Raw genomic sequence first — 23,429 nt, 5'->3', positions numbered from 1 at the left:
TCTACACCGATTTTTGGCGCAGAGAGTCAACAGATGCAGCATGAAATGTTATGGCCTGGTACTTGCCTAAAGTCCCCCTCCTCTTCACCCTCAACCCTTGGGGTGGGCACCCTCCCAGCTCCCATGGGGCTCCCCCCGCCCCTTTTACCCTCAAGGAAAACAATTCAAGCACCACACTGCTTTGGATTAGGGGTCGGAAACCCGGGTCGTATTTTATTACATAAAATAGGCAAACATAAACATTTATTATTATTTACATAATAATCAGAAAGTCCAATACATTGATAGGTATCAGCTGTCAATTGGCTAACCTTAACATGCTTCTAATACATATCAGTTCCTATCATAAGCTAAGCATTGAAGATATTCTCTTTCTGCGTATCGCTGTTAGAGCCAACGGCAAGGCCAATGACTGGCGGCCCTAGGTCAAGATCAAGCTAAGTCCCAACCTCCAACCGGAGTGACCTTGCGCAGGGGGTCCAGTTTACGGGATGGATACCTCCACCGGGCCCCCCTTAAGCTCTTAAAGATTCAACTCCATAAACGAGGGCCGCTGCAGTTATGCGTCCTTGCGCCCTTGAGTGCATGCACGTGCGGGGATTGGCCAACCAGCCTACTGGAAGCGTGACCTCCCTACCCCCGCACCCTTTAAGCCTACCGGCTATAACTGCCCCCTGGAGTTCCATGAGAGACCCTCTGTCTCCCCGTCGGGCGTCCCCATTTTTACCTTGGTTATGCCCGCTAAGGACCGAAAACTAAGCTCACCAATCATGACCTTACCGCCTGACCAAGGGAACACATACAAAATATGACAAAATATAACATCTGAAAATTGAAAAGAGATTAGATACGAAAAAACACTTTTATTTTGATACTACGACCATTACTTCGAATAGGCAGTACTCCTGAATATTGACAAAGATTAATTGAGAAAAACACTTCATTTCAAAACAACGACAATTCCATCAAATAGACAGTACTCCTCCTGAAATGGAAAAAACATACAAATCACCCAAAATGTCTGCCTTAGGGGATGGTGGGTGTTGAAAAGAGATAGATAGGGCCTTCGCCGGAGGCCCAGACCCATTGTGCGAGGCACACAGGCTGGGGAGCGGCGAAAAAGAGAGGCCGTCCTCTCCGCTCCCCAGCCTCTTATACCACCCTTAACGGAGGGCAAAACAGTCCATGCCGGCTTGGCCGAGTGCTGCCCGAGCACGCGAACCGGAAGCACTAATAAGTGCTTCCGGTTCACACGGATCATCCGCCAATCACCAGTGGACCCAGGGAAGGCCGGGGCGCTGCGTCACTACTGTGCGTGGCACGCCCCGCCTCCCATTGATGGGGGGGACCGGCACGACCACCATGATGGCGGCGTGCCTGAGTCCGAGCCCTGCCTCTCAATATGGCCTGGTACTTGCCTAAAGTCCCCCTCCTCTTCACCCTCAACCCTTGGGGTGGGCACCCTCCCGGCTCCCATGGGGCTCCCCCCCCTTTCACTCCCAAGGCAAACAATTCAAGCACCACACTGCTTTGGATTAGGGGTCGGAAACCCCGGCCGTATTTTATTACATAAAATAAGCAAACATAAACATTTATTATTATTTACATAATACACAGAAAGTCCAATACATTGATAGGTACCAGCTGTCAATTGGCTAACCTTAACATTCTTCTAATACATATCAGTTCCTATCATAAGCTAAGCATTGAAGATATTCTCTTTCTGCGTATCGCTGTTAGAGCCAACGGCAAGGCCAATGACTGGCGGCCCTAGGTCAAGATCAAGCTAAGTCCCAACCTCCAACCGGAGTGACCTTGTGCAGGGGGCCCAGCTTACCGGATGGATACCTCCCCCCCACGCCCTTTAAGATTTAACTCCATAAAAGGGGGCCGCTACAGTTATGCATCCTTGCGCCCTTGAGCTCATGCGTGTGCGGGGATTGGCCAATCAGCCTACTGGAAGCGTGACCTCCCTACCCCCGCCACCTTCCAGCCTACCGGCTGTAACTGCCCCCTGGAGTTCCATGAGAGACCTTCTGTCTCCCCGTCGGGCGTCCCCATTTTTACCATGGTTATGCCCGCTAAGGACTGAAAAATATGCTCATCAATCATGACCAATGTTCCCTCTAATTTTTTTCCTCTGTGTGCGGCAGTGTAGGGTCTCTGTGCGCTGCAGCCATGGCTATGTGCGCCAGGAACCAGACCGCGCTTGTGTGCAGCGCCAAATATCACTCCAAACTTTAGGTTACAAAACTGAAAAGACGGTGCATTTCCACACATACAACCCATGTTAGGGGGCTTAAGGCAGATTTGCAATTTGGATATACACGCCATGACAATAATGGAGTAATGGAGAAATTGGTAAGAGAGGGACAGAAAGAGAAAGGCGGTCAGAGGATTTGCAACGTCAATAGTAGGTATGATCAGGGCCAGTGCTTTAAATGGAAAAAATAAGTGCAGGTACTCTCCAAAAGGAGCGATGGACTGGGGGTGGGGTGTGGGGTGGGACTAGGGGCGGAGCCAGGGGCGGGGCAAGGTTTTCAACCTTTCCAAACTTTATATGCAAGCAATCCAAGTGCATTGTGAAATAATCGGAAGTATCTGTTCAATGGTTATTGCCCTAATAAACATTTATAAAGCATTTACTAATAATGGTATGTTCAAAACTGTCTCTGACTTTTGCCATCAAAACTTTGCATGCTGGAATTTTTAGAAACCCTTACTTATGAGAAAGGGGAACTACGAGTCCCAGCATGCAAAAGCATTACCAACAAAAATCTTTAACTGTCAGAAAGTGTAAGGCATTCAATGGAGCTGCCTGTCTCATTTGGATTATGTATGGTTTCCCATACGAAACAAGGGGTTTAAATGCACCAAACCAAACAAATTGTGTTGCCTTTAAGGTGTTTTTTTGTTTGAGGGTAATCAAACAAGGGGCAGCAAGGGCCACCGAGAAGGTCAGAATGGCGTGGGCTTCAGATTGGTGCTGTTGTTAGAAAGGCCACCAACCCAAATGCTCTGTATCATGGGCACAAACCCCTGGCACTGGCATCCTAACCATCCTGGCAGGCCATGTCAAAACACCTGGGCATCAGCAACAAGAATTGACTTGCTCAGTTGTGTGAGTGCACACTGTCGGCTGAAAGCCTCGCAGCCCTTGGGGCATTTAGGGAAGTGTGAAAGGCACCAGACGAGAACACAGATGAGCCATATTTGCAAAAACATGCACCCCCACCGTCGCATTCTGCTGAGGTAAGGCTGCCAAAATGGAGAGCACTGGGGCTCATTCAGTTCTTGGCCTCTCTGCTGAGATTGCTACAATGGTGCCGGTCCCCAAAGAGGCCACTCAACTGTATACAACTGGACGCGAAACCACCAATGTTTAGGTAACTTTTGTCTGCCCTGATAAAAATTGAGCCTTTCAGCATTATACAGGTTACTAAAGAGGGTCAAAATGTTTCAAGGGGAACTCCTCGCACCTTTGCTGACCTTTTTTTACTGGACACATGAAACACTGCCATCTCAAAGCACCATTTACGTTGAGTTTGAGGAAACAAGTCATCTGCCTAAGATTACAGGGGCATATTATCAAGCACGGCGTTAACATTATCGCCGCTTTAGCGGCAGAAAACTGCGGCTAAAGCGGCGATAAAGGGCTTGATAATATGCCGCAGAGAATTCCAATAGAAGCCCATGTTGACACCAGAACATGGGCTTCTATGGGAATTCTTAAGGGCATATTATCAAGCCCATTATCGCCGCTTTAGCGGCAGTTTTCTGCCGCTAAAGCGACGATACTTTTAACGCCGTTTCTTGATAATATGCCCCACAGTTTGATAAGTGGTCGAGCTACAAATAATAAAACCTACAAACTATGCTTTTGGCAGAAAAGTGCCTCCTACCCTCTTCTCTTCCGCACACCGAGCCCCCAGCATTTAGTAATTGAAGGACGTCTATTGTCTCATGCGTTTAATTGGGTTGGGGAGGGTGTGGGGGGTCTGCTCAAATGCCTTTCAAACCCAAGGGTCTACTGTATGGGCTTGACACAGGAACTCTGCGCTCTTGATAAAGCACCCTGGCTCGCCCCTTCGCTCTGCCTCTGCCCCGGTACCTCCTAATTTAATGTACTGTAGATCTATTTGAAAAGGAAACAACAGTGTTGTCGTTTGAATGCACCAAATCAAACAAAATTGTGTTGCCTTTATGGTGTTTTTTTGTTTGAGGGTAATCATACAAGTGGCAGCAAGGGTGGGAATTTACATGCAAGTAAAAATGCCTAATTTAAATTGTTGATGAACTAACATTTTCAGTCATTTAAAACAATGGCATGGTAAAAAGCTGTACTGCCTAAAGAATGTGCCCCACATCCATTAGTTTTATGATGGACTCTAAACTCCCACTGTGCAGGATCAAAGGGTAAACCAAACACCCTGCCGCCCGACGCTGCTAGAAGAGTTGCAGAGAAGCACAACAAGATTGATGTGTCCAGGTGACAAGAGCTGCTGTTCTAGCGCTCCTGTGTGAGCTCAGCTCAGGATTGCAGAATCGGAGCAGGTCATGTGAAAAGTGCTGCCGAGGCAGGAGAAAATGAGAGCAGCACCACCTGAGTACCGGAACTCTCCTTGTCCTAGAAGTAGTTCCGGTACTCAAGAGGCAAAAATTAAAGAGTGCCGGTTCTTCGTACCGGTAAATACCGGCCCACTTAAAGCACTGATTCAGGGCTTTAAGTGGGCCGGGTCTCACCAGTGCTGAGAATAAGCAGTTTTTTAAAGGGGGCCTCAAACCGGGTCTTTAGCGGGCTCTGTTTTGTGCCCTGGCACAGGTGGTCCATTTTTTCCAGACTGCAGTGAGTAGGCACATCGATGTGCGCTGCTCACACTGCTCACTTCTTACTAGTAGAGAAGTTAGGGCATGACGTCATGCCAGGTGAGCCTTGTAGGGGAAGGGAAATCCTTTAAAGAGAGTCATTTTATCTCTGGATTTCCCTTCTTTTTTTTTAAACTCAGGCACAGCAACATTGTTGTAGTGTCACCAGGCCATTAAGTTCAAGCTTTTTCAATATTATATAAAAGCCTTAGTTGCTGCTTATTTATCTTATGCAACTAACAACCATTGACAAAGCTAATAGTCCTAGCTTGTAGGTATAATGTTACTACTTGTATCATATATCTGGATGCAATGACAGAAACAGCAAAATACAAGTCGGGCGGTGCACTATGCTAAAAGTACAGATTTTTAGCTTATGTGTCTTAAAGCTAAGCCCTTGATTACACTGGCCACCCCCTTTGCGAGACCCCCCCCCACCCCCCAGTCTCTTCATCCCACTTAAAGCCCTGTGTATGATGTTACTTGTTGTATCATATATCTGGATGCAATGACAGAAAGAGGAAAATACAAGTCAGGTGGCACACTCTGCCAAGAACAGAAAAGTGTAAATCACCCCTCAGCTGCGCTCTATTAAGAAGAGAAATTCAGCAAGTCTACAAACACGACGCGTGTTTTACACACCCTGTTTGTAGAGTTGCTGCATTTCTTTTCTTAATAGAGCACAGCTGAGTGGTGATTGTGGGACTTTGTTAAAGATTTCAGGCTAATCACAGCGCCCGTCTGGAGCTGCAATTAACCTGAAAACTTTAACAAAGTCAGACAATCACCCCAAAGCCCAGCTCTGTTAAGAAGAGAAATTCAGCAAGTCTACATAAAGGGCGTGAACTTTAGACACCGTGTTTGTAAACTTGCTGAATTTCTTTTGTTACATAAGCACGGCTGTGGGCTGATTGTGTGCTTTTATTAAAGTATTCATGTTAATCGCAGCTCCTGACGGCCCTGCAATTAACATGAATACTTCACAAAAGCACACAGTAGGCACCGCAGCCGGACTCTACATATAAAAGAAGATGCCAAGTACCCATGACTTTCCTGCCGCTCCCTCTGCCAGGAATCACCAGCTCTCCCTGGATGTGCTGTGTGTGTGCGCGCTCCACACACAGCACTGTGCGCTACAGGTAATAGAGGTGCGCGCGAGCGCACACGCGCACCTTATTGGGAACAGTGATCATGACTTTAACGCCACAGGCCAGTATAGTTGACCGACTATCTGGCCTCCCCTTTCGACTTCCAGAAAGGTCATGCCGCTCTCCTTGCCCTATTGCACTGTGCCCATACGTTTTCAGACATACTTCCTTACTCATCCTAGAGCGATGTATGTATCTGATTCCGCCATTGGCCAAAAGGCCTTCCTAGGCATCCCCCGCAGCACCTTAAACCTTATCCTCTTACAACGCAGGCCCAGTGAGCCTTAAACTATGCACCTACTGTGCCGACCCGCTTTACACAGAAAATAGTCCTCCTCATCACTGGCAGGAGGGCTTGCCCAAATTTACTTGGTATAACCTAAGCCCACCGCTGTTCCAGGTGCTGTATAGCATGTGTAACCCAAGACGTTTCTGTGGAACAGGTCGCCCTGAGCAAGACCTCTACACAATAAGGTCCATAAATACTTGGAGGTACACTAGCGCTGAGGTCGAGGGGAGAAAAGAGCCTGAAATGGCTGGAATTAGCAAAATTGCTGCTCCGGAAGCCTTGCAGATTACGCCCAAGCCACAGCCCTTAGTTCCCCTACTGGCTGGTTCCTAATATTGTCTGACACATGCAACCCCCGTACGCAGAAATAACTCTGTTATACCTGACGTGTGCCCTGCCCAAGGCAGCCCATCGCCGGAAAACATCCCCCAATTGGGAGTGAAATCATCCCGTACCCTTTTCACGGTGGATGATTGTAGGAGAGTAGGGTCTGCTATCCTATGGTCACCCCAAATTTTTGCTTTTTGCTTCACTGGTTTTTGACATATTGAGGCTGTGGGCCTGTTAATCAGACCCCCAGCCTGCTGTTCTCTCTACTAAATTGACACTATGCACTATAGGTGCATAACCAATTGGAATTGGATCACCCTGTGAGCCCCTGTACCAGTGTACACTAGGTACCCAGGGCATTGGAGCATCTAAGGCCTACCAGGTGCTGAAGCATGTATTGTGCCACCCCTGGCCTGGCCTAGCAATTTGACACAACTGGCTGATCACTCAGCTGGGGTAAGTTGGTGTAACCACCTCTTACTTAGGTGTAGTATACCTATACCTAACCTTAAATGGGACACATGTTAACCTATAAGTCACTCCTATGGCAGGCCTTAACAATCCTGAAGGCAGAGTGCTTGGTTCCATGTGAGATGGTGCTCTGGCATGAGCTGAGCCTGTCTGCAGTGGTCGGAACAACTTCCTTCTACCGTTTCCAGATATCGCCATACCATATACTCTTAAGTACATTATGAACCTCGCGGTTAAATGCTATCTTTGGTTTGGCTTTATCAAAACATGTCGAGTAAGGTGTTGTACGAATTGGAATACTAACCCCTCGCCAATTCTGGCGACGGGGTTAGCATTCCACCCTTCTAGAGGGACACGACATGTACAGTACCTGAAACCCGGGTAAAATCAGACATAGCCTCAGCTCCACAAAATGGACGCTGCCACCACAGACACAAGTCTGCCCTCCTGCTGCTGGGAGTCCTTCCAGCTTGGGAGACATGGACAAAGGGTTTCCTGCCAGGGGAGGTGCGTGCACCACCCCAGACAGGATTTTGTGTATTGGTCAGGTAGGGCTTGAATAGAATCAGACATGCCTGAGGCTCACAAGGAGCCTCGGTGCATATGCCGGTTCAAACCGGTCCTGGGGCACACCAGCCCCGGACCTGGGGCGAGCTGGACAAAGGATTGGGGGTGTAACCACCCCCCTTCCTGGTCCCACCCTGAGGGAGGGACCTAGCAGGTAGTCCGGCCCCTAGAATCCGCTTAAAGGTAGGAGCTGTGTCCTAAGACTTCAGACATCCTGGAATCAACTTACTACAAAGAAGAAGGCGGAAAATTCGACGCTCTGCTGCACAGAGGACAGAAGGAAATCTCCCCTATGGTCAGGGAGTGACCATCTTGCTAACGCAAGCACCAACCAGCTACTCGACGTCTGCTTTGCCGCCGCCTCCTGCCGGAGCCCGAGCCCAGAGCCCGACAAGACCTGGACCTCCAGACCTCTCACTGCCCGATCCACAGTCCCTGAAAAGAAGGAACCCGTGGAGGCACCGAGACACGTGGAGCCAGCCATCTTAAAAGACCCACGACAAGCTGCAAGCGCGACAACAGAGGCTCCCTCCAAGTTGTGCTTTGGGTCCTGAGAAGCCCAATATCCGAGCAGCATCTGCACCAAAGGTGAGCCCTCCAGCATCTCCACGATCTGCGTGGGGCCCCTCTGCACTTTGCATCTCGACGCGCCTGCCTGGTCCCTGGCCCGTTGGCTAGTAGCCATTTTGGCGACGAACTTTGAAAACTACGACGCTGGTCTGGTTGCTCCAGACTGGCCCCTGCTGCCCTCCAAAGGAGCAGCCCCTCTGACCTTGCTGGTCAGAACTATCAGCTTTCTTCATTTTCCACGACTCCTGCCTTTGCCAAGGCTTGTTTGCTTCCTTCGAGTCGCCGACAGCGAGAGCCTGCGTGGCACAGCTCGTGAACCAACTCCTCGACGTCGTCGACCTAGAGGGACCACGTGGCTGCGGAGACAAGCTACACCTCATTACCTGTTTGCACCCGACATCGCCTGGTACCTACCTGGTGCCACGCCGGTCACTGGCTAGTGACTGTGAACACTGTCCCCTCTGCTTTCAGGTCTTCTACAACTCCGATCCACCCTTGGATCCACCGCATCTCTTTTGGACCGGCCGCCTGCAGCATCTTTGTCATCAGGCTCCATTGAACAGATAGACGAAACCCGACGCACTTCGAGACCTATGCACCCGCTTCCTGTGGGTGAGGTAAAGCTGGCACTCCGGTGCCCAAGTGTAGAGAAACATCTCTAGTGTCTGTGTTTTAAGTCTTAAGTTCGTAGTCCATCCAGAAGACCCTTCTAGCAGTAACTTTTGAACTTTTACGCACCCATTGAAAACCTATGGGAGCCCGCGTGTAACTTTCCTCACTGCACACGCGACCCGTGGACCTCCTGGTCACTAACTGAAGTTAGCTCCTTGTAGGCCCAGCGATTCTAGAGGCCCTAGGCCTTTTCCCTTTCCTAGTCGTGGTACTTATACCACTATTTTAGTATATGGTTTGATCGGCCACCAGGGCCTATCCATATAAAGTGCAACTTCTGTATATTATAATACTTTCTTGTTTAACGATTTGTGCTCCTGTGCTCATAAAGAGTCTAGGGGATACTTTGAGTAATAAATACATATATATTTTGAATATATATCTGTGTGGTGTCCTTTCATTGGTATAAAGGGGGGTTACATATGGTAAAACAGCTTGCTTAACACGCTTAAACGAGTTTAGCCTCAAAGACTGCTTAGCCTACGCTACCACTAGGGCAGCTAGTCCGAAAAGGTTGACTTACAACCACACCATAAGGGTTGCTTGGCATGGTACAGGGTGGTCACTTTAACTAGTGAACATCATATACCAGGCCAACTTCTCACACTGATGCTCACAAATATGTTCCAGAACCTGCTCAGGGTGCCTGTAACGAATACTAGTGCCAGGCATATTGCTTTTTTCCTGGCAGGGCAAGCTACCTCAAGGGACTTCTGTACTAGCTGTACACCCGTCCCCTTAAACTTGGGCTGAACGAAGAGTAGATCATCATACCATCTGGGAGCCAATAAATGGTCTCCATTGATAGAGACACGATGCGCCAGACAGACACATCGCACCAGACATGAGACACAATGCTAGTATAACTGCACCCATCTCAACAGGGTTGGTGTCATACCAGAATAGTCGGCTGGCCACTGAAACAATTGGAAGACTACACAGGGAGCGCCCCACCGGCCCCAAGATCTCCCATAAACATAGCCAAGAAATGTAAAAACACATGCCTGGTCACTAGGTTCTGGAATAGGCTTTGAATGAACCTCTCCCCCTATTAACTACCTGCTTGCTTCCCGGCCCTTCAGCGAGAAAAACCCCATACTACGGAGCACCCCAATGCAGCGCAGTACCCGCTAAGATGGCACCTGTGGGCACAAGCGCTGTAAGATATTGCCCAATAGCAGAATACCATTTCAAAAACAGGAGGTGCTGAGGCCTTGCATCTGTCTGTTGCCCCTGAGTTAGGTCATGCTGGCAAGACATATACCCTTGTAACGTAGCGGACTGCGAACTACCCCTACTGACGTCAAATTCTGGTTGACTCTACCTATACCTAACCACGACAGGGTATGGGCCGCAGCATCTCACCCATGCATGCTGGCACCTCTGAGTCCTTTTCTTTTTTTTTTTTTTTTTTTTTTTTGAAACCTTTATTACAGAATGCAAAAGATATACAAAGATGGGCCTACAACCTTCAGGCCGGCCGCTAGCAAACAGTGAGAGCATAAAATACAGTCATTAAACACAAGCGGCAAGTGATAAAGGTCCCAGAAATCGAGGGAAGCGTTGGCGGCCACACCGGCCGGACCCCCCAAATGACGGTTCAATTTTTTATAAGAAACCACAAACAAATCCACAAGGCAGCAAAAGTCAAAGCAGCATTATGAGCTCCCCTGGGGAGGACCCTACCGATCCACAGGAATAGGGGGGGGGACAGGCCGGGACAGAAACAAAGTAGACACAATGCCCAGAACCAAGGTGACAAGCAGACTAGGGAGACTGGGCCACTGCCAAGTCAGGCGTCAGCGGCGGGGTACAAATCCCGCCACGATAGGAGTTCCAGGGGCCCCACACCTTCACCCATTTCCCAGGCTTACCTCTCGCCACATACACTACCTTCTCCCGAAACATACACCAATCCATGTTGTCCTTCCACACCGAAACCGTTGGTGACCTCTGGGAGCCCCACAATTGTGCTATGTCACGCTTGGCCACCACATATCCCAGAGTCACCCACCACGTTTGCGGCACCGTATAATCAGTCGGCTCCCACACATTTAGCAGACATCTCCTAGCCTCGGGAAACAGCGCCACATGCGTGACCGCTTGCGACACCGCATGTACACCACGCCAGAATCGCGCCACCTCCGGACATTCCCACAAAATATGGATAAAGGTCCCTAACAAACCACACCCGCGCTTACACAGTCCATCCACGGCATATCCCATACGCATCAGACCCGGCCCCGAAACATAGACCCTGTGGAGTATTTTGAGCTGGACGAAGCGAAGGCGGGCCGGTATGGCCACCTCTTTCGGGGAGGCCACCGCAGACACCCAGTCCTCGTCATCCAGCTCCAAGCCATCGGCGACCCATGCCTCACGAAGGCCAGCCAGCAGTCCGGAGCGATCGTTGATGAGCTTTTTATAAATCAATGAGATAGTGCCATCCGGTACATGCCCATCTAGCACTCTATCTTCCAGAGGGGAGCACTCCGGTATGGAGGCAACATCCGGGAATACAGAACACAGCGAGTGACGAACCTGTACATATCGGAAGTACTCCCTGTCCTGCAACTGGAATTCCTTCTGCAGCACATCGAACGTTTTGAATCCCCCCCTCGTCCAGAGATCGCCCACCCTGCTGATGCCTATCATGTCCCACTTCTCAAAGCCTTTCGAGGTCCACAAGCAGCCCAGTCGCTCAGATGCGTACAGTGGCGTCGCCCGGGTCAACCGATCCTTCCCCCCCATAGCCAAGTTTGCCGCGTGCCACACCCGTACCGCGACCCGCGTAGGGCCCGTCAAACGTGCGTCGAGCGATGTAGAGTAAAGCGCACGATTATAGTCACCACCCGGCAGTAACAGTTTGTCCATTTCAAAAGCCGGGTTAAGGGCGGGCCCATAAAGGCCGTGGTTTATCGCAGCCAGCTGGGAGGCCCAGTAATACCGTTTGATGTCTGGGAGGGCGACCCCCCCGTCATACCACGGGAGCGTCAGCTTCGCGAGGGCGATACGCGGCCTTCCATCCCAAAACAGGTGGCGCTGCAGACCCTCCACCTCCCGAAAGTAGCGCGCCGGGACGACGTCCATCGTGTTTTGTAAAGCGTATAAGAAACGTGGCAACGACATCATCTTAAACAGTGCCGCACGGCCGAGCGGCGAGAGCGGCAAGCGCCTCCAACGCGCCACATCCTCCTTCAAGCGCTGGAGGGGGGGGAGTAAGTTCTGTTTATATCGGGCCGCAGCGTCCAGGGTAATAAAGATACCCAGATACTTAAATCCCTGCGGAGCAACCTGGATAGGACAACCCCGCGGAAGGATAGGAGCCTCCCCAGAGAGAACATACACACAGGATTTAGCCCAGTTGATAACTAAGCCGGAGTTGCGGCCGAATGAACGCAACACATCCACTAACACAATCAGTGATTTGCGCGGGGAAGCAAGGTACAAAAGAATATCGTCCGCGTAAAGGGATACGCGATCCTCATACTCGGGGGTCCATCGGAGACCACGAATCGAAGGGTGCCACCGCAGCCACTCCGCCAGGGGCTCCAAGGCAAGCGCAAAAAGGAGCGGCGACAGCGGGCAGCCCTGCCGCGTGCCCCTGCCCAGCTCAAACGGCGCCGATACTCTACCATTCACCGCCACCTGCGCCAGCGGTCCGGAATACAACAGTTTCACCCAGCCAATGAATCCCGGGCCAAACCCAAACTTAGCCAGCGTCGCCCAAATATATGGCCACTCAAGCGTGTCGAACGCCATAGTGGCGTCCAAGGACGCCAAAATGGCTGGTTCTCGTATGAACGGGACCCTCGCGAGCACCCCGTGCAGACGCCGCAAGTTAAGCGCGGTGTTGCGATGAGGGATAAAGCCGGACTGGTCCTGGTGGATCAGATCGCACACCACGCCAACCAGCCGATTAGCCAGCACCTTAGCGAGAATTTTCGGCTCCGCATTCAACAGCGAAATGGGCCTGTAAGACGCGACCCGATCCCGCGGCCTCCCCTCCTTATGAATAACCACAATAGTGGCAAGACGCTGGTCCAGCGGGAGGGAACCCGCCGACCGGGCCGCGAGGAACATAGCACGAAGATGCGGAGCCAGCGTATCCGGTCGTAATTTGTACAATTCAATGGGAAGGCCATTAGGACCCATGGCCTTGCCAGAGGCGACCGAACGTATGGCGAGGGCAATCTCCTCAGATGTCGGGGCCACGTCCAATGACAATTTATCCTCCTCCGAAAGGGAAGGCAGCGCGATGTCTTTAAGCAGGTCATGGGAATCCTCTTCCGAGCGGGAAGATACCGGGGAATACACCCCACAGAAATACTCAGCGAAACATTCAACAATTTCCTCCGGCTCAGTGACACACACACCATCCAGTCTCTCAATCGACGGGACAACTCGACTCGCTCTCTCCTTTTTATCCTGCCACGCAATCAATTTACCAGCCTTATCACCCACATCATACAGTCGCCCCTGTTGCTCTCTACTCAGGCCCCTGGCTGCCTCCGTGACCAGGGCCTTGTAGTCCGCCTGTTTGAGTCGGAGAGCATGCAGTTTATCATCCGTTACCCCACACTCCAGATCACCCTCCAACTCAGTTATCTCAGATTCAATACGGGTCACCTCCTCCCGCTCGCGCCGCCGGGAATGGGAAATGAGGGACAGGGCCTCCCCCCGGAGTACCGTCTTAAACGCCTCCCACAAAGAAACCGCAGACGACACAGACCCCACATTCTCTTCAAAATATCGCTCAAGAGATTTAACCAAATCAGCGCGAATTGTGGGGTCACGCAGGTACCAGGAATTAATCGGGACCACCCTCCCCTCCCCCCTCGGGACAATGTCGAAGTACAACAGGAGCGGGGAGTGATCTGAAATACCCCGAGCCAGATGTCGTACCTCCCCGACCCTCCCTGCCTGTGCTGCTGGCATCAGAACATAATCAAGCCTCGAAAGACTACCATGAGCCCCGGAATGAAAGGTGTATTGTATCTGCGTAGGGTGTTTCAGCCGCCAACAATCCACCAGCCCCAGGGTATCCAAGAGGCCAGATAACCAAGCTTGGGCACGGGGGAGATCCCTGGGAGGGTGACGATCCTCAGTTCCAGAAATTACAGCGTTAAAATCCCCCCCAACCACTAGAATCCCCTCCGGCAGGCCAAGAAGAAGGCACCCCAAATCAGCAAAAGTAGTTGTCTGCAACCTGGCGGGACATAAACAGAAACCAAAACAATCACTTTACCCTCCAATCTACCCACCAGAGCCGTATATCGTCCCCTATCATCATGGAGCACCTCATCAACCTCCAACGGGAGCGAGGTTTTAACCATAATGCCCACACCCCTTGAACCAGATGTGAAGCCCGAGTGGGCTGCAAGGCGATAGCCCCGTCTGTTCATGGCACGAAAGGAGTTTCCAATGAGGTGTGTTTCCTGCAGAAATACTATATCGGGTGAAATGCGTTTTAAGAACTGCAGGACCACTCCCCGTTTTATCCTGTCCCCCAGTCCATTGACATTACAGGACAAAAGGCTCAGTCCCCTACCCCCCATCATAGCCAAAACCGATCAATCTCCCCCCAGAGAGCACTTTAGCGATAGCACAACAATACTTCTGCCTTGTGGTACAAATAAACAATACCCAACCCCAACCCAACATCCCAAACAAAACTCCCCCCTCCCTGCACCCCTGCATGAGCCCAAATAGCCCCCCCAACTTGCAGTGTGCCTGTCGCCCCTGTGTAAACTAAACTACAAAGACCCCCTAGAGGAGGAAAAAGAACCCCCTCGAGACACAGCACCACCTCCAACGGAGGGGAAACAAGACACAACAGTCAAGAAACCCTAAGCCTGGCCGAAAGGTGGCCTCATCAGGAATGAGCCCCAGTGTCAATACCTCATACCCGGTCCGGTGGGCACTCTCCTCCGGCCGCCCCCATCCCATCCCGATCATGTCCCCCAGACAAAGTGTCCAACCAGTCCCCGGCCACCTCGGGACGGTCAAAAAAGTGAGTGCGACCATCAGCCTCCCCACGCAGCCTGGCCGGGAAAAGCATGGCGTATTTTAAGTTCATGTCTCGAAGCCGCCGCTTAACGCCCATGAAACTCAGTCTCTGCTTCTGGACCGCCTGCGTGAAATCAGGATAAAAGTTCACCTCCATGTTCTCCAGCTTAAGCGGCCCTTGCAGTCTGGAAGCTTGCAAAATCGCATCCCTATCCCGAAAGTTGAAGATACGGGCAATAAGAGGCCGCGGAGGAGCTCCGACCTTCGGTCTGCCGCCAGGAACTCTATGGGCCCTCTCCACCGCGAAGAATTTACTCAGTCCTCGAGGCTGGAGATGGGTAGAAATCAGGTCCTCCACAAAGAGATCCGCCGCCGAGTCCTCCCGTCCCTCGGGCACTCCGATGATGCGAATGTTATTCCTCCGGGCCCTGCTCTCGGAGTCCTCCAGGCGCCGATCCATGAGCGCACTTGCCTGCCGGAGCCGGCGCACCTCCGTCTGAAGGGCCGCGACCTCAGTCGTGAGGCCCGACGCGGTATGGGCCAAGGAGTCAACCCGGTCATTTGTCTTAGATAGATCTGCTCTAACAAGGTTGACATCGATGAGGACCGCATCGAGTTTGTGCGCCAAGGTGTCGAATTGTTGGCCTACTGAGGTCTTCATCACAGCAATGGCGCCCATGACGTCCTGCAAAGTCAGATCCGTAGGCAAATCCGGGGCATCCGGGGGACACTCGGAAGACTTGTGCGATCCGCCGGGAGACCCCTTCGGGAGGGTGTAGCGATCCATAATGTTGACTTGAGGTGCGGTGCCACGCCGGGTCGATTTGGCCTTCAGCCGATCTCCATCCTGCTTCGTGGCCATCGTCGCGTATCTCGCACCCCCGCCAGTCACGCAGTGGAGAGCAAGCAATCAAGGACGTGAGCCCCGGGGGTCACCTCAGGAAGGCAGAGCGGGTCCCCGCAGGCAGGCAGGCAGGGTCCCCCAGCGAGGCCACCACCACACAAAGAAGCACCGTAGTCCCACTCGCGATGACGGCAAGGGGACTCAAAAGCGAAAGTGAAAGTGTGGGGTACGCGACTCGCCAGGCCCGACCCGCCGTTGTTATTCACTTCGCCACTGGGTCACCCCCAAACTCGAGTCCGGGGTCAGGAGAGAAGAAGGCCGCAAACTTCAGTCGATGCTCACCCCGGCCCCCGGGGTCCGATTCAAAAACGGAAAACGGGTACCACCTCGGCTCAGGTTCACCGACACAGTCCCCTCAACCGATTCAGGATGAAGACAGGATAAACGTAGGAGGTTGCGGAGGTCCTCGGGAGCCTCGCACCTACGCGGCCATCTTGGTTGCGCGCTAGGCTCCTCCCCCTGAGTCCTTTTCTTGATCGCTCATCACACCTGATCCCTCCGCTTGCCACACCAGTCCCGGATCTTCCGATCACACTTCTTGTCCACATTTTGCCGTCATTGCGGATCACCTCACCGGTATCTTGCCGTCATTGCGGTGTGGATCACCTCCTGAGTATCACAGTTGTGGATCCGGCATACATAAAGGAACACAAAACACAGGATTAGTGTCCTTAGCTTTTGTATAAGGGATAAAGTTCACATGCCAGCCCCACTGACAACATGATGAGACTGTACCCCCCTCACACACCACCGCAACTCAAGTCCTATTCGCACAAAGAAGGCTAATAACAGCGAAAAGCAAGCGATACTTATATCCGGTGGTGTAACCCCAAGAACTAGCTACTGTGTGATAAGCCTGTGTGCAGTTATAATAAAGGTGACTGGAGTATGGGACGTTGCCCTGCTGTTCATGTGCAATGTTGCGTCCATATAGCTGCCCTACTAGTATGCCCAGATCCTGGTAGCGGGCCCCTTCCACCTAACTGCCCCCCCCATCTGAGCAATCGTGAGACTGGACAGGCCCAGGGTCAAAATGTTTCAAGGGGAACTCCTCGCACCTTTGCTGACCTTTTTTTACTGGACACATGAAACACTGCCATCTCAAAGCACCATTTACGTTGAGTTTGAGGAAACAAGTAATCTGCCTAAGATTACAGGGGCATATTATCAAGCACGGCGTTAACATTATCGCCGCTTTAGCGGCAGAAAACTTTGGCTAAAGCGGCGATAATGGGCTTGATAATATGCCGCAGAGAATTCCAATAGAAGCCCATGTTGACACCAGAACATGGGCTTCTATGGGAATTCTCAAGGGCATATTATCAAGCCCATTATCGCCGCTTTAGTGGCAGTTTTCTGCCGCTAAAGCGACTATACTTTTAACGCCGTTTCTTGATAATATGCCCCACAGTTTGATAAGTGGTCGAGCTACAAATAATAAAACCTACAAACTAGTCTTTTGGCAGAAAAGTGCCTCCTGCCCTCATCTCTTCCGCACACCGAGCCCCCAGCATTTAGTAATTGAAGGACGTCTATTGTCTCATGCGTTTAATTGGGTTGGGGAGGGTGTGGGGGGTCTGCTCAAATGCCTTTCAAACCCAAGGGTCTACTGTATGGGCTTGACACAGGAACTCTGCGCTCTTGATAAAGCACCCTGGCTCGCCCCTTCGTTCTGCCTCTGCCCCGGTACCTCCTAATTTAATGTACTGTAGATCTATTTGAAAAGGAAACAACAGTGTTGTCGTTTGAATGCACCAAACCAAACAAAATTGTGTTGCCTTTATGGTGTTTTTTTGTTTGAGGGTAATCATACAAGTGGCAGCAAGGGTGGGAATTTACATGCAAGTAAAAATGCCTAATTTAAATTGTTGATGAACTAACATTTTCAGTCATTTAAAACAATGGCATGGTAAAAAGCTGTACTGCCTAAAGAATGTGCCCCACATCCATTAGTTTTATGATGGACTCTAAACTCCCACTGTGCAGGATCAAAGGGTAAACCAAACACCCTGCCGCCCGACGCTGCTAGAAGAGTTGCAGAGAAGCACAACAAGATTGATGTGTCCAGGTGACAAGAGCTGCTGTTCTAGCGCTCCTGTGTGAGCTCAGCTCAGGATTGCAGAATCGGAGCAGGTCATGTGAAAAGTCAGGAGAAAATGAGAGCAGCACCACCTGAGTACCGGAACTCTCCTTGTCCTAGAAGTAGTTCCGGTACTCAAGAGGCAAAAATTAAAGAGTGCCGGTTCTTCGTACCGGTAAATACCGGCCCACTTAAAGCACTGATTCAGGGCTTTAAGTGGGCCGGGTCTCACCAGTGCTGAGAATAAGCAGTTTTTTAAAGGGGGCCTCAAACCGGGTCTTTAGCGGGCTCTGTTTTGTGCCCTGGCACAGGTGGTCCATTTTTTCCAGACTGCAGTGAGTAGGCACATCGATGTGCGCTGCTCACACTGCTCACTTCTTACTAGTAGAGAAGTTAGGGCATGACGTCATGCCAGGTGAGCCTTGTAGGGGAAGGGAAATCCTTTAAAGAGAGTCATTTTATCTCTGGATTTCCCTTCTTTTTTTTTAAACTCAGGCACAGCAACATTGTTGTGGTGTCACCAGGCCATTAAGTTCAAGCTTTTTCAATATTATATACAAGCCATAGTTGCTGCTTATTTATCTTATGCAACTAACAACCATTGACAAAGCTAATAGTCCTAACTTGTAGTTATAATGTTACTACTTGTATCATATATCTGGATGCAATGACAGAAACAGCAAAATACAAGTCGGGCGGTGCACTATGCTAAAAGTACAGATTTTTAGCTTATGTGTCTTAAAGCTAAGCCCTTGATTACACTGGCCACCCCCTTTGCGAGACCCCCCCCCACCCCCCAGTTTCTTCATCCCACTTAAAGCCCTGTGTATGATGTTACTTGTTGTATCATATATCTGGATGCAATGACAGAAAGAGGAAAATACAAGTCAGGTGGCACACTCTGCCAAGAACAGAAAAGTGTAAATCACCCCTCAGCTGCGCTCTATTAAGAAGAGAAATTCAGCAAGTCTACAAACACGACGCGTGTTTTACACACCCTGTTTGTAGAGTTGCTGCATTTCTTTTCTTAATAGAGCACAGCTGAGGGGTGATTGTGGGACTTTGTTAAAGATTTCAGGCTAATCACAGCGCCCGTCTGGAGCTGCAATTAACCTGAAAACTTTAACAAAGTCAGACAATCACCCCAAAGCCCAGCTCTGTTAAGAAGAGAAATTCAGCAAGTCTACATAAAGGGCATGAACTTTAGACACCGTGTTTGTAAACTTGCTGAATTTCTTTTGTTACATAAGCACGGCTGTGGGCTGATTGTGTGCTTTTATTAAAGTATTCATGTTAATCGCAGCTCCTGACGGCCCTGCAATTAACATGAATACTTCACAAAAGCACACAGTAGGCACCGCAGCCGGACTCTACATATAAAAGAAGATGCCAAGTACCCATGACTTTCCTGCCGCTCCCTCTGCCAGGAATCACCAGCTCTCCCTGGATGTGCTGTGTGTGTGCGCGCTCCACACACAGCACTGTGCGCTACAGGTAATAGAGGTGCGCGCGAGCGCACACGCGCACCTTATTGGGAACAGTGATCATGACTTTAACGCCACAGGCCAGTATAGTTGACCGACTATCTGGCCTCCCCTTTCGACTTCCAGAAAGGTCATGCCGCTCTCCTTGCCCTATTGCACTGTGCCCATAGGTTTTCAGACATACTTCCTTACTCAGCCTAGAGCGATGTATGTATCTGATTCCGCCATTGGCCAAAAGGCCTTCCTAGGCATGCCCGCAGCACCTTAAACCTTATCCTCTTACAACGCAGGCCCCGTGAGCCTTAAACTATGCACCTACTGTGCCGACCCGCTTTACACAGAAAATAGTCCTCCTCATCACTGGCAGGAGGGCGTGCCCAAATTTACTTGGTATAACCTAAGCCCACCGCTGTTCCAGGTGCTGTATAGCATGTGTAACCCAAGACGTTTCTGTGGAACAGGTCGCCCTGAGCAAGACCTCTACACAATAAGGTCCATAAATACTTGGAGGTACACTAGCGCTGAGGTCGAGGGGAGAAAAGAGCCTGAAATGGCTGGAATTAGCAAAATTGCTGCCCCGGAAGCCTTGCAGATTACGCCCGAGCCACAGCCCTTAGTTCCCCTACTGGCTGGTTCCTAATATTGTCTGACACATGCAACCCCCGTACGCAGAAATAACTCTGTTATACCTGACGTGTGCCCTACCCATGGCAGCCCATCGCCGGAAAACATCCCCCAATTGGGAGTGACATCATCCCGTACCCTTTTCACGGTGGCTGATGCTCACAAATATGTTCCAGAACCTGCTCAGGGTGCCTGTAACGAATACTAGTGCCAGGCATATTGCTTTTTTCCTGGCAGGGCAAGCTACCTCAAGGGACTTCTGTACTAGCTGTACACCCGTCCCCTTAAACTTGGGCTGAACGAAGAGTAGATCATCATACCATCTGGGAGCCAATAAATGGTCTCCATTGATAGAGACACGATGCGCCAGACAGACACATCGCACCAGACATGAGACACAATGCTAGTATAACTGCACCCATCTCAACAGGGTTGGTGTCATACCAGAATAGTCGGCTGGCCACTGAAACAATTGGAAGACTACACAGGGAGCGCCCCCACCGGCCCCAAGATCTCCCATAAACATAGCCAAGAAATGTAAAAACACATGCCTGGTCACTAGGTTCTGGGATAGGCTTTGAATGAACCTCTCCCCCTATTAACTACCTGCTTGCTTCCCGGCCCTTCAGCGAGAAAAACCCCATACTACGGAGCACCCCAATGCAGCGCAGTACCCGCTAAGATGGCACCTGCGGGCACAAGCGCTGTAAGATATTGCCCAATAGCAGAATACCGTTTCAAAAACAGGAGGTGCTGAGGCGTTGCATCTGTCTGTTGCCCCTGAGTTAGGTCATGCTGGCAAGACATATACCCTTGTAACGTAGCGGACTGCGAACTACCCCTACTGACGTCAAATTCTGGTTGACTCTACCTATACCTAACCACGGCAGGGTATGGGCCGCAGCATCTCACCAATGCATGCTGGCACCTCTGAGTCCTTTTCTTGATCGCTCATCACACCTGATGCCTCCGCTTGCCACACCAGTCCCGGATCTTCCGATCACACTTCATGTCCACATTTTGCCGTCATTGCGGATCACCTCACCGGTATCTTGCCGTCATTGCGGTGTGGATCACCTCCTGAGTATCACAGTTGTGGATCTGGCATACATAAAGGAACACAAAACACAGGATTAGTGTCCTTTTGTATAAGGGATAAAGTTCACATGCCAGCCCCACTGACAACATGATGAAACTGTACCCCCCTCACACACCACCGCAACTCAAGTCCTATTCGCACAAAGAAGGCTAATAACAGCGAAAAGCAAGCGATACTTATATCCGGGGGTGTAACCCCAAGAGCATATGCAATGTTGCGTCCTCCATATAGCTGCCCTACTAGTATGCCCAGATCCTGGTACCAGGCCCCTTCTACCTAACTGCCCCCCCATCTGAGCAATCGTGAGACTGGACAGGCCCCGGTATTTTTTGTGCCCAACAGTGACCCCAGCAGGCCATCAGGTGATACGTCGTCCTGACTCCTGGCATAGCCTCCAGAGACATTGTGAACACCTAGCCCGCACCCCCATGTTAGGGGCAGTGTACGTTTTTGTGAACCCCTCAGAGCAAAGTCTTATCAAAACGATAGTGCACCCAAATGGTTATAAGCCGACCTCTACTGCGGCCATGCTGATCCCCGGCGCACCCCCTGTAGTACTGCGTAACCTGGCCCTATAGTTGTTAAGCTTCGCAGAAGTGCACTCAATTCATTAGGTCTCGCCTGAGCCAGCGCTTTAGTGCTGCTCTGGCGAGAGCTATAGAAAGCGGGATTTGGCAGTGCAAACTAGTGCTTTTCAGGCCGCCAACTACAGTGCATGTGCGCCGGGCGCACGCACCATTTGGCAGCCTGCTGATCACTTTCGCGGCCGCTTTGATGTTCTCAGTGAGCCGAGCGGCCACTGAGCACATCAAAGCGGCCGCAAAAGTGCACACCATATGCCAGCCTTCCCTGTGTTGCTTGGGCCGCGCGCCGCTTCTGCCGCTTCATTCTTTCACCCTATTTGTCAGTCACAGAAAGCCTCTTCCAGGCCCATTAGTAGTTTGTGCAGTCTTCTTGAAAAGCGACTTAAGGGGCGCTTGGGACCCCTCGTCTGCCGAACCAACAGTCCTCCCCGCCCCTGTGACATGAAGGAACAGCTTTTTCCTTGGCAGCGCCTTGCATCGGCAGCTTAGCATCTTTGGCGTTCTCATGACTAGCCGCGCCGAGGGGACATGCTCCCGCTCTTCCAAGAGTTTAGGCGGAGATTAGGAAAGAGATGAGCAACTGAGCAAGTTCTGTGCGCGGGGCTTGAGGTGATGGCACTGGGGCAGCCCCCGAGCTAATTAAACCTGCTGGCTCTGCCTGGCACAGGATGGCTTCATCCCGATCCAGGCCTGCCTTCTGCGCAGGCCTTTGTGCCTTCGTGGCCTAGGAGCCCTGCCCGGCTCGAAGAAGCCCGACCCTCAAAGTGCAGCGATGCCCTCCCACCCACCTCCCTCCCACCTCCAGCGATGCCTGCAGTGCCCCCCACCTCCCTCCCACCTCTAGCGATGCCCGCAGTGCCCTCCCACCTTCAGCAATGCCCGCAGTGCCCCCCACCTCCCTCCCACCTCCAGCGATGCCCTCCCACCTCTAGCGATGCCCACAGTGCCCTCCCACCTCCAGCAATGTCTGCAGTGGCCTCCCACCTCCAGCGATGCCCGCAGTGCCCTACCACTTCCAGCGATGCTCGCAGTGCCCTCCCACCTCACTCCCGCACGGACCCTTTGGCACTCAACGCCCACTCACCCACCAAGTGCTCTTTCAGAAAATCTGCAGAGGGCAGGGTCGTGTGCACTAGTGACACGGGAATGAAAAGTCACACGAGTGCTCAAAAGCGCACAACTACAACGAAAGTTCTATATATAAAAAAAATAGTGCGTTTCAAAGTAGTTTGCTTAGTGGCTTCAACACTCGTTGCTGACATCTGGTGTGGACGGATTGAATCGCGTGAGCGCCGAATCTGCCTTTTATCCTTCTGAGGTTGATAAATTGACATTGTTAGGTTATTACAGCGCGTTGACATCCCAAGGTCTGCAGTATTCTGGAGTTTGTAAAAATATGCCATTAATACTATTACTGTGAAGACAAAAGGTATAAAAGTGGAATGATGAACAGTTTAATAAATTTTTGAGCGCCAAGATCTGTACAGGGGTTATATATATATAGCCTTGTTGATTATTCTGTGTTTTTTTGGGAAATGCGAAGAACAGATTTGAAATGTGGCTCTGATTTGATACTGCCGGGTCTTTACAACGTGAGAGCAAAGGCTGAGTTTCAAATTATAATATCAATAACTCGTCTTTTATATAACACTTCATACCACATTCCTAATGTGTCTAAGCGCTGTTACTGTTACTTAATTAAATGATACGTGTGCACTAGTGACACAGGAAT

This window comes from Triturus cristatus, chromosome 1_1 (genome assembly GCF_964204655.1).
Source record: "Triturus cristatus chromosome 1_1, aTriCri1.1, whole genome shotgun sequence".
NCBI classification, from domain to species: Eukaryota; Metazoa; Chordata; class Amphibia; order Caudata; family Salamandridae; genus Triturus; species Triturus cristatus.
Note: the sequence above shows the minus strand (reverse complement) of the source record.